This window comes from Portunus trituberculatus, chromosome 47 (genome assembly GCF_017591435.1).
Source record: "Portunus trituberculatus isolate SZX2019 chromosome 47, ASM1759143v1, whole genome shotgun sequence".
Classification (NCBI taxonomy): domain Eukaryota; kingdom Metazoa; phylum Arthropoda; class Malacostraca; order Decapoda; family Portunidae; genus Portunus; species Portunus trituberculatus.
Genome location: NC_059301.1, coordinates 4,374,333 through 4,385,139, shown reverse-complemented (window position 1 = coordinate 4,385,139; position 10,807 = coordinate 4,374,333). Strand labels below are relative to the sequence as shown.

Genomic DNA, 10,807 nt, shown 5'->3' with positions numbered 1-10,807 from the left:
AAAGATCTACTAGAAATGATGGAATGGGATAAATGTGCCATATTAGTCCTTTTAGATCTTAGTGCTGCATTCGATATAGTTGTCCATGAATTGCTTGTAAATGATTTAAGAAGCATTGAAGTGGTTGACAATGCATTGAAATATCTTGAGAGTTATTTATAGAACAAAAGTTATTATGCACAAATTGGAAATTGTTATTCATTACATGAAGCTCTGAAAAGAGGAGTTTCATGAGGAAGTGTGATTGGACCTATCTTATCCATATGTACATGATCGATTTGTCCAGGGTACTACAGCAACACGGTGTTAGATTTAAGATATTTGCTGATGACATCTAGTTCTACTTTTCTATCACTGAAATTCAAAATACTAGTGCTAAGATAAACAGTGTTATAAATTTGGTTTAGAATTGGATGCATTGTAGGCAATTGAGAATAAATGACAATAAGTCTGAATTTATGCTTTTAGGGGAAAAAAGACCATCTAAGGGATTTTTGGGACACTAACAAAGCTATAAGTGGCAGTGAAATTCATATTGTTGAAAGTATTCATGACTTGAGAGTGTTGCTGGATTCTACTTTGACACTGAAATGTCAGATAAACAATGTCACATGGTCTGCTGGATATCACCTTAAAAATATTGCTTTTATTATGAAATACCTAAACGAAGATTTGATCTAGATATTGGTGATTAACAATATTATATAGAGTGGATCATTGCAATTCAATCTACTATAACTTGCCAAAGCTCCAATTAAGAACAGCGAGATTAATCAAAGGAATTCCACCAAGAGACAGAACCACATCCAATTTGAAAGAGCTCCACTGGTTGCCAATAAAAGCAAGAATCATATTCAAAATATGTCTTGATACACCAAGCTTTGATCACCAGTCATCCACCATATTTGAGAGAGCTATTACATGTGATACTGCCCAGTGAAGGCACAAATACTCATTGAGCCATGTCTGCAATCACAATTCATGAGCTACTGTGCTCCTCAAATGTCAGATTATGTACTTTCAGTTCTGCTGCCCCAAGACTAAAATAAACTCCCTCTTGATATCAGACAAACTAAGGAGCTCTCTAAATTCAAGAAAGAACTAAAAACTTCCTTGTTTTCTGACTGTTATGACATGGAAACACTGACAATCACCATGGCATATAAAGTGTGATCAATATTAAAAGTTAATGAATTAAAATGTGGGTCCTGCAGAGCACTTTGACAGAAGAAGGATCAGATAAACAAGAAACAAAAGTAACAAGTATGGTGTCTTGCAATACTAACACAACTAAATAGCCTTACAAGTGGTCACAACAAATGACACTTGCCTGGTCTACAATCAAAAATTAAAAACTGACAAATATTGTTATGATGGCTTAAAGTCTATAAGCTTCAGTCAACTATTCAGTAGTTTATCACAGAGGTCATGGATCTGAAAGCCATCAGTCCACGCAGCTGTCCCCCTGTGCCATCCAGCAGGCACCTGCTGGAAGCAGCGTGATTGCGTCACCTGCCAGATGTTATTCAAACACCTGTGCTAATTACCGTCAACTGCCGTCAACTATACCGTCAACTATGGAGAGAGAGAGAGAGAGAGAGAGAGAGAGAGAGAGAGAGAGAGAGAGAGAGAGAGAGAGAGAGAGAGAGAGAGAGAGAGAGAGAGAGAGAGAGAGAGAGAGAGAGAGAGAGAGAGACTCTTTCCCACTTCCAAGATCCTCCGCAATTTGTTTTGCTTTCACACAAACACACACACACACACATCGAAACCATTCCCATGACAACTGACCTACCTTTTGTTTAGCCTTAGTGACTGCCACCATTTCACCTCAGCTACAATGGCTACTAGGAAGTCGACTCGAGCCAGACAGACAGGAGCCAAGACTGTGCCTCGTAAGAAAGCTAAGAAAATAGAATATCCCTGTGGATTCTGTCAACAAAGTTGTGCAGCAGACACAATTTTATGTTCAGGCTGCATGACATGGTTCCACCGAGATTGTGCAAAGCTGACCGAAGAGGAATTACATGTCTTGGGAGTGACAGACATTGATTATTTGTGCTCAAGCTGTTGTGGTAAACCTCAAGAGAATAAATTTGACTATCCAAATTCGTTGCAGCGACTGCAGGAGTATACTGGTGCCAACAAATCATGGAATATGTTAAAGAAAGTGTGTGACTGTGAACTGATATTTTTGTGCAGTTATCAATTTGATTGTACAGTTGATACCTTAACAACATATCCTCATGATGTGTTGCAGCCTGACCACCAAGCTATGGAAATTTTATGCAAGTTCAGGAGTAGTGGTCCAGCAAACTATACTCCTGTGACTGTTGCTGCTGATGGTGACTGCTTGTTCCACTCGGCTATAGTCTTACTGACTGGTTCAAAGTCAGTGGACATGGTCAAGAAGTTGTGCATCCACACTGCCTTAGAGATGATAAAGTATGCTGATTATTACCAGTCTCATATCAATTACTCCAAACTTCATCTCTTTGCTGACTTTGCAGATTCAGTTCGAGACTGTATTATAGGTGGCTTCTCCTCAGCCTGGACTATAGCAGCACTTGCAACAGTTTTAAAACATGTTATATGTTCTATCTACCCTCCTATGAATGGATTACTAGACCAGGCTTTCCGAACCCTTACCATGGACTTCGTTCCTCGAGTTCCAGAATTCAAAATGAATATGCACAGTAGGCTGCACATCATGTGGACACATCTGGGTAGTGCTGAGGAGATGCATCTTTGGAGTCCAAATCACTTTGTCCCACTACTGCAAAACTCAACAACTGACATGAACCCTACAGTCGTCAGTTGTGAATCTTCAGCCAAAGAACTTCAAGAAACATCATGATTACTACCCACAACTAAAAATTCCCCCAACATGTCATCCATCAACCCGCCAAGCCTTCCAAATGACTCTCTACCTTCACTGAGACTTCCATATGGCACATCTACTCCACTCAACCATCAACAACAGGATAGTTCTGATGAGGAATTCAAAATACCACCACCCAAATCCAGACTCAAGCCAGGATTCCAGAATTTGAAGAAAAGTTTCCTAGAACCTCAAGAGTTATTTGATACTGTGATCACTCTCAAGCCACTTTACTGTACAATCTCTTCAGGTGAGAAGAATAATGTCTTCTTTACACTAAAGAATGACTGCAACATCACAAATCAGCAGAAGAAAGGCAAGGCTGACTATACGGATGACTGTGGTGCATGGGACAGTAAAACACAGTCAACAAAGAAGACAGAATTCCTTCTAGGACATAATGGATTGGAATTCGTTGTAAAAAAAAAAATGATGTATGGTGCAAGCGTCGAGGAAGCCACAGCCATTGGCTGAGGATGTAGTAATTCTTAAGAGATCATATACTACATTGAAATGCGACGCAACATACAAGCGTCGAATCAGCTGGTTTGAAAATCTCCCCATCAAATACAAGGAAAAGTCTCAAATTGCAGTTGTTGAGTACCTTGGTTGTCTCCCCAACTCTTACAGCATCCATGGCAATACTTGGAAGACAGAGGCAGCATACAAAAAAACAACACCAGCAGTTAAGGAGGCTATAGAAAATGGACTCACACATGGGGCTAAGCCATTTAACTTGTATAGTGATCAGCTGTTAAACAATTCACACCAGTGCCCACGTAATCTAAAGCAAGTGTATAATATCAAACAGAAAGTACAACGTGAGGCACGTAAGGAGGCAGGCAAAGAAGATGGGCATCGACAGAACTCTGCTGATCACATCCAAGCAGTCATGAAAATGTTTGGTCAGAATCCCTACATACAAGACATAGTGCATATTCCTGGCAAACCACCAGGATTTATCTTATACACGGAGCAGCAGATGAAGGATGTAGCTGACTTTTGTACATTATCACAAGGCTTGCAGAATGTTCTTGGTATTGACCGAACATTCAACCTAGGAGAATGTTATGTCACAGTAACTGTGTACAAGCACCCTAAGCTACTGAGGACAGTTTCACTGGAGTCACCAATTATGCTAGGACCTGTTTATCTTCACTGAGATGGCTCTTATCAAACCTATCATCGCTTTTTCTCTCACCTACAGGATAGGCTAGATACTCTGGCTTTATTGGGAGCTGAACTGGCCATCAATGACCTCATCGTTGGTTCAGATGAGGAAAAGGCACTTACAAAAGCCATACAGCGCTGCTTTTCAGATGTTTCACTCATACTTTGCACACGTCACCTAGAAGAGAATGCCAAGAGACAACTTCAGAATAAGGTGGGAGCTAGCCATAAAGTGAAGATGGATATCATAAAGGATATTTTTGGCAAACATGGACTTGTCTGTGCAGAGGACTCATTCACTTTTGATGATAGTTCTGAGGCAATAATAGACAAATGTGAGGAACTGGTTCCACAGTTTCTTCCATATCTTTGTGAAAGACTCCTGCCAATCATTAGAACATACGTATTCCAACCAAGAAAGAAACACAAACAAGTACCTCAGCACTGGACAAACAACAACTGTAAGATGATGAACTTCATCTTAAAAACAGCCGTTAATTGGAAACCAGAGAAGCTTCCTGACCTTGTTGATAAACTTCACTGGATTGTCAAAACACAGTATGCGGACATGTGTCGAGCTCTCAGAGGAGAAGGCAACTTCCAGCTAGCTCCTGCCTTCAGTAAATTCAAAATAACTATCAGTGCCTGGAACAACAAGACTGAAGATGAAAAGGAAGCCTACTTCACCAAGTTCTTAAATGCAAAAATTAAGGATGACAAGAACTATATTACCTCAACTGATGGCCAGTTGTCCATTCCAAAACCTCAGCGGTTGGCCAAAAAACCTGGACAGAAGACTCGTGCAACAAGAACCAGAACGACTAGTATAAAATAGGGGTGTGATTTGTACATATATTTCTAGTTATCAGTAAAGAGCTTCAGTAATTTTTTATTTTGTTCTTTGGCAATGAGTTGTATTAAAATGCTGAATGCATAAAGCAAGCAGTAGTGATTTTTGGGCCCAAATACATTTCTATAGTACTTAGCATTAAAAGTCAGCGAATTAATATTTTGTAATGAAACAATAAGTTTCATTAAAATATTGGTGGATGTATAACAAGTAGGGATTTTTACATGTATTTCTAGTTAACAATAAAGATTGACAAAAAAAAAAAAAAAAAAAAAAATTGAATCCTCACAATTGACGACAGTTTGACAAGTGTTGAATTGTAAATCATGAGGGAGGTGACAGTAGTTGACGGTAATTAGCAGTGTTGTATTCAAATGACTCTTTTAAAAGTTATATACTAAATGTTCCACCTGAGGGACGTTTTCAGTGCCTTCTTTTCCTCTGCGACAACAGGAGATCACGAGGATAAGCTTGCATGTCCTATTTGCTATTAGAGATTTAGGATTTTGAATTGCCTTTTCAACAAGTCCTACCGGTACCTGTCACTGCCTTCTGGGTCTTGTGTCTTCCAGTCCTCGTGTATCTTACGCTTTTTTCTATCCCATCTTTTCGGTGTAATCTTTCCTATTTCTACTTTTATGTGGCAGAAACTTTCTTCTTCTTCTTCTTGGGGGTTTGTTGGGGCCGTGTAGGCTGTGTGTCACAGCCTCTAGTGCCCCAAAGGTGCGGTATGCGGTGGTGAGGTGGTCAGGCTATATGCGGTGGAGTTGATTTGTTTTTTGTAGGAAACAGAAACTTTCAGACTTACAGGCCGCCAGTCTGCACCGCCAACGTGTCCCGCAGCGACGTAAACACCACAACCGTTCCCGTGTCAGGACCAAACCAGCGCTCACTGTACCGTCTGGCCCTATGTAGCCTTCTTGATCTTGATCTTGATTTTACAGGCGACTCGGGACTGCTCCTGAATCAGGCCTTTGTAACGGCCACTCCTGTAAGGAAAAAGAGAAAAATGACAAACAGAAGACAACCACCAAAATTCACCGTATTGATTTACACATCTAGCACGCCATATTTTCTCCAGGAATTCCTTCACGGCTTCAATCATCCTGTCATACGTGTCTCCACACAATCCCAGCAGCAACACCATCCATTCCTTTCCTGTCATCTCACAAGGCCCTCAAGTCTTGATTTATGAAGATGACATCATATTACAATGTGTAATGAAAGGATTATGACTCGGGCACATCGTGCAATTTATGTGGATACCGTCTCATGTTGGTATTTGCCTCAATGAATCCAGTGACAAGCTTGCAAAGGAGGCATTAAAGAAGACTTCCATTGATTCTGAGAACATCCACCCGAGTTAATACTGTTGTTATGAGGCTAAAGTTAGGGTATAAGTATTGTTAGCAGTATATCACTAGTGAAGATGGCATACCCTGCAAGTTATGTAATGAAGAAAACTCTCATACTTTGCAACACTATCTATGTTTTTGTCCGAAAACTGAAGAGTTCAGAGATCCTGAGATCAATGACGCAATCTTAAAAGCTTGTCACTTTATAAATAATATTATTGTGCCCAGCATCTTAAAAAGTACAAATACTTTGCCTCAAGAGTTTAATTTATTGTAAATATATAGTGGACATACATATTTAGCTATAATTTTCTTTGTTAATGATTATATAAGGCCTTTCAAGGTCAGCTGGGTGGGCATCTCAGCATGCTGACTGCCCCCTTTGATGTTTTTCTGTCAATAAACTATTTGAATTTGAATTTGAATTCCTGTCATTTCCACTCTGGCATTCCCCAATTCCCTCAGCACCACTTGCATCATTTCATTCCTGTCTCTGGCATACTCCAGCACCACGTGTTCCACCGTCTCATCCTCTCCCATGTCACACATCTGGCACACCTTGCTGTGGAACTCAGCCCATCTGTAACTCCTTGCATTCACATCCATACACTGTGCCCTCGCTCGGAAGAGGTCACCACCCAGGCTTCCCTCGTACCACTTTTCATACATCGGAGCCTCTTTCTCTCTCTCTATCACATCAAAATACTCTTTTATTCCATCTCATTCTTCCATTCACTCAATCCCACGTTTCACTACTCTGTCAATCTCACTGTTCCACTTTCTTACATCCCACTCTCTGCCTTCTCCATTTCTAATAACCATGCTCCAGTCACTCTCAACATGCCTCCCCTCAATCCGCTGAAAAGCGCAACTAGTTTTCAAGCCACTCTTTACTGCCATCTTGATACACTTCTTCCCCCACCTGCTACTCATAACATTCCATAGAAACACCTTTCTCACTAGTCTTGCGTCATCCATTCGCTCTAATCTAGCCTTGTACCTCAACGTTGCCTTTACTTGTGTGTGTGTGTGATATATATATATATATATATATATATATATATATATATATATATATATATATATATATATATATATATATATATATATATATATATATATATATATATATATATATATATATATATATATATATATATATATATATATATATATATATATATATATACACGTGTGTGTGTGTGTGTGTGTGTGTTTTCACTGTTTGATCTGCTGCAGTCTCTGACGAGACAGCCAGACGTTACCTTACGGAACGAGCTCAGAGCTCATTATTTCCGATCTTCGGATAGGCCTGAGACCAGGCACACACACACACCGGGACAACAAAGTCACAACTCCTCGATTTACATCCCGTACCTACTCACTGCTAGGTGAACAGGGGCTACACGTGAAAGGAGACACACCCAAATATCTCCACCCGGCCGGGGAATCGAACCCCGGTCCTCTGGCTTGTGAAGCCAGCGCTCTAACCACTGAGCTACCTGGCGTGTGTGTGTGTGTGTGTGTGTGTGTGTGTGTGTGTGTGTAATTCACCACGGTCGTCTGCTGGTCACCCAGCCAGTCTTCCCCATTACGGAGCGAGCTCAGAGCTCATAGACCGATCTTCGGGTAGGACTGAGACCACAACACACTCCACACACCGGGAAAGCGAGGCCACAACCCCTCGAGTTACATCCCGTACCTATTTACTGCTAGGTGAACAGGGGCTACACATTAAGAGGCTTGCCCATTTGCCTCGCCACTTTAGTCACATATAAAGCCAGATAGAGAATCTAATTCTGAAAATGAAGCAAGAGTTTGCAACGCCGCTCGTGGATGGTTCAGAATGAAATGGACTTGTTTCGTATCTTACTTTCTTTTCCCTCAGTAATTTCTCCGTCAGCTTTTGCGGTTACTTTATCAATAGGTCCACTTGTTATTTTTTTTATTACTTATTTAATAATTTAGAAAATTTACTTCTTACTGAGGGAACTTTCTAGTTGCATCATATGAGTAGTTAGTTGTAAATAGCATATTCCTTTTGTAAGCTGCAGTGTCAAAAAAAAAAAAAATAAATAAATAAATAAAATAGATAAATAAAAAAAAAAAATAGAAAAAAATAAACGATGCTTTTTTATGCTATTATTTTATTTTTGATACTTGGTTTGTCTCTATTTTTCGATGAATAATCCTTGACCAAACTACTGTACACTTACTGTAGTAATCATGATATTATCTAACGTTGTACGAATGTCCCTTGAAGAAAGAGTTGTATAAAAGCTGACTTCCAAATATGTATTGTCTGTTCGGGGACATATTTGGTAATTTCATCCTAAAGTGTTTTTGGTTGTTTTTAACATGTACTGCCTCTCATGTAAACTCTTTAATATTTTTGTACACTGGGAGGCCTCTCCTGCTGAACTGACTAGTGTTTCCTACAACAGAGCAAGTAAATGCTTGCATATTATGTACCAGAAGCTCATAACATCACGTACTACCTCTGCTTATTTGAGTTCTAACATGCCACTCACATCTCATTTCTTTATAGTATGTGTGTGTGTGTGTGTGTGTGTGTGTGTGTGTGTGTGTGTGTGTGTGTGTGTGTGTGTGTGTGTGTGTGTGTGTGTGTGTGTGTGTGTGTGTGTGTGTGTGTGTGTGTGTGTGTGTAATTTTTTTTTTTTCACTGTTTGATCTGCTGCAGTCTCTGACGAGACAGCCAGACGTTACCCTACGGAACGAGCTCAGAGCTCATTATTTCCGATCTTGGGATAGGCCTGAGACCAGGCACACACCACACACCGGGACAACAAGGTCACAACTCCTCGATTTACATCCCGTACCTACTCACTGCTAGGTGATCAGGGGCTACACGTGATTAAAAATGATACTTAATTCAGTGTTGATTATTTTCTTAATAGATTCACTTTTTGTTTAAAGAGTGTCTTATTCTCTTTAGTGAGGATATTGATGATTTTTCCCATAGGATATCATCTTCGCCAGATCGCGACTTAGGGTCCTGCACCCTTCTACCTCCATAGCCACTGAAGAAGGGTGCAGGACCCGAAATCGCGATCTGGCGAAGATGATATCCTACGGGAAAATCATGAATATACTCACTAAAGAGAATAAGACACACTCCTTTGATGAAAAAAAAAAAAAAAAAAAAAAAAAAAAAAAATATATATATATATATATATATATATATATATATATATATATATATATATATATATATATATATATATATATATATATATATATATATATATATATATATATATATATATATATATATATATATATATATTGAGTGTATAAATGGGCAGGAGATGTTCTCTTAAACATGTCTTATTAAAAGTGATACTTAATTCAGCGTTGATATATATATATATATATATATATATATATATATATATATATATATATATATATATATATATATATATATATATATATATATATATATCATATATATATATATATATATATATATATATATATATATATATATATATATATATATATATATATATATATATATATATATATATAAGACACACTCCTTTGATAAAAAAAAATTGTAAAAAAAAAAAAAAAAAAAAAAATATATATATATATATATATATATATATATATATATATATATATATATATATATATATATATATATATATATATATATATATATATATATCAACGCTGAATTAAGTATCACTTTTAATGAGACATGTTTAAGAGAACATCTCCTGCCCATTTATACACTCAATATATATATATATATATATATATATATATATATATATATATATATATATATATATATATATATATATATATATATATATATAGAGAGAGAGAGAGAGAGAGAGAGAGAGAGAGAGAGAGAGAGAGAGAGAGAGAGAGAGAGAGAGAGAGAGAGAGAGAGAGAGAGAGAGAGAGAGAGAGAGTGTGTGTCATCCGCACATGATCATGTTGAGATGAGGTAAAAAACGTACAAACTGGAAAACAAACCTGCGCTGTTCCGGAACTAAAGTCACAACCACGACAGTCATACAAGGCTGCCTATCAGGCAAAAAAATGCAAAATATCTTTTTTATTTTTTTTTTATTAGTGATAGAGAGAACACCAGAAGCCAGAAAATTCATGGTATAAATGGTATACATGGTATAAAAAAAAAAAAAGAGAGGCTATTTAGACTATAAGGCTACAGTGTTGTAAACTGCAAGTATCATTTGCCTCACGGTATTGTTACGTGTGTCTTGATCACACGCACTCATGATATTTAATAATTAGTAATTGTAGTTACTTGTTGCTATCTATTCAATTTGGTAGCGTGAAATTGCACTGTTAAGATACGTATGTACGGTGAAGCTCTCTCTCGCTTCCTTGGATAAGTACTAGTATCAGTATAGGTAGTATATGACCACTTTAAAACCAAGTTTTTGGGTGCGGTCTAAAGGTGGGAATTTCTATGAACGAACCGTGACTGGAACGTGATGAGACCAATAATATAATGTGCATCAGCCCTTAGGCTTCGCCGCGCCCTCACCTAAC

General features: G+C 38.0%; 1 protein-coding gene across 9 annotated transcripts in view; it reads right to left on the bottom strand.

Annotated features, from left to right (window-relative positions):
* LOC123520503 (pyridine nucleotide-disulfide oxidoreductase domain-containing protein 1-like) overlaps positions 1–5,883 on the bottom strand; it is a 37,684-nt gene extending 31,801 nt beyond the window's left edge. For 4 of the 9 annotated variants that reach the window (XM_045282808.1, XM_045282809.1, XM_045282806.1 and 1 more), the window contains exon 1: positions 5,707–5,876. The gene's annotated coding sequence lies outside the window, so the exon portion shown is untranslated. The other 5 variants (XR_006679283.1, XM_045282805.1, XR_006679282.1 and 2 more) reach the window with 3 other exon arrangements.
* Between the last annotated feature and the right edge of the window lie 4,924 nt (positions 5,884–10,807).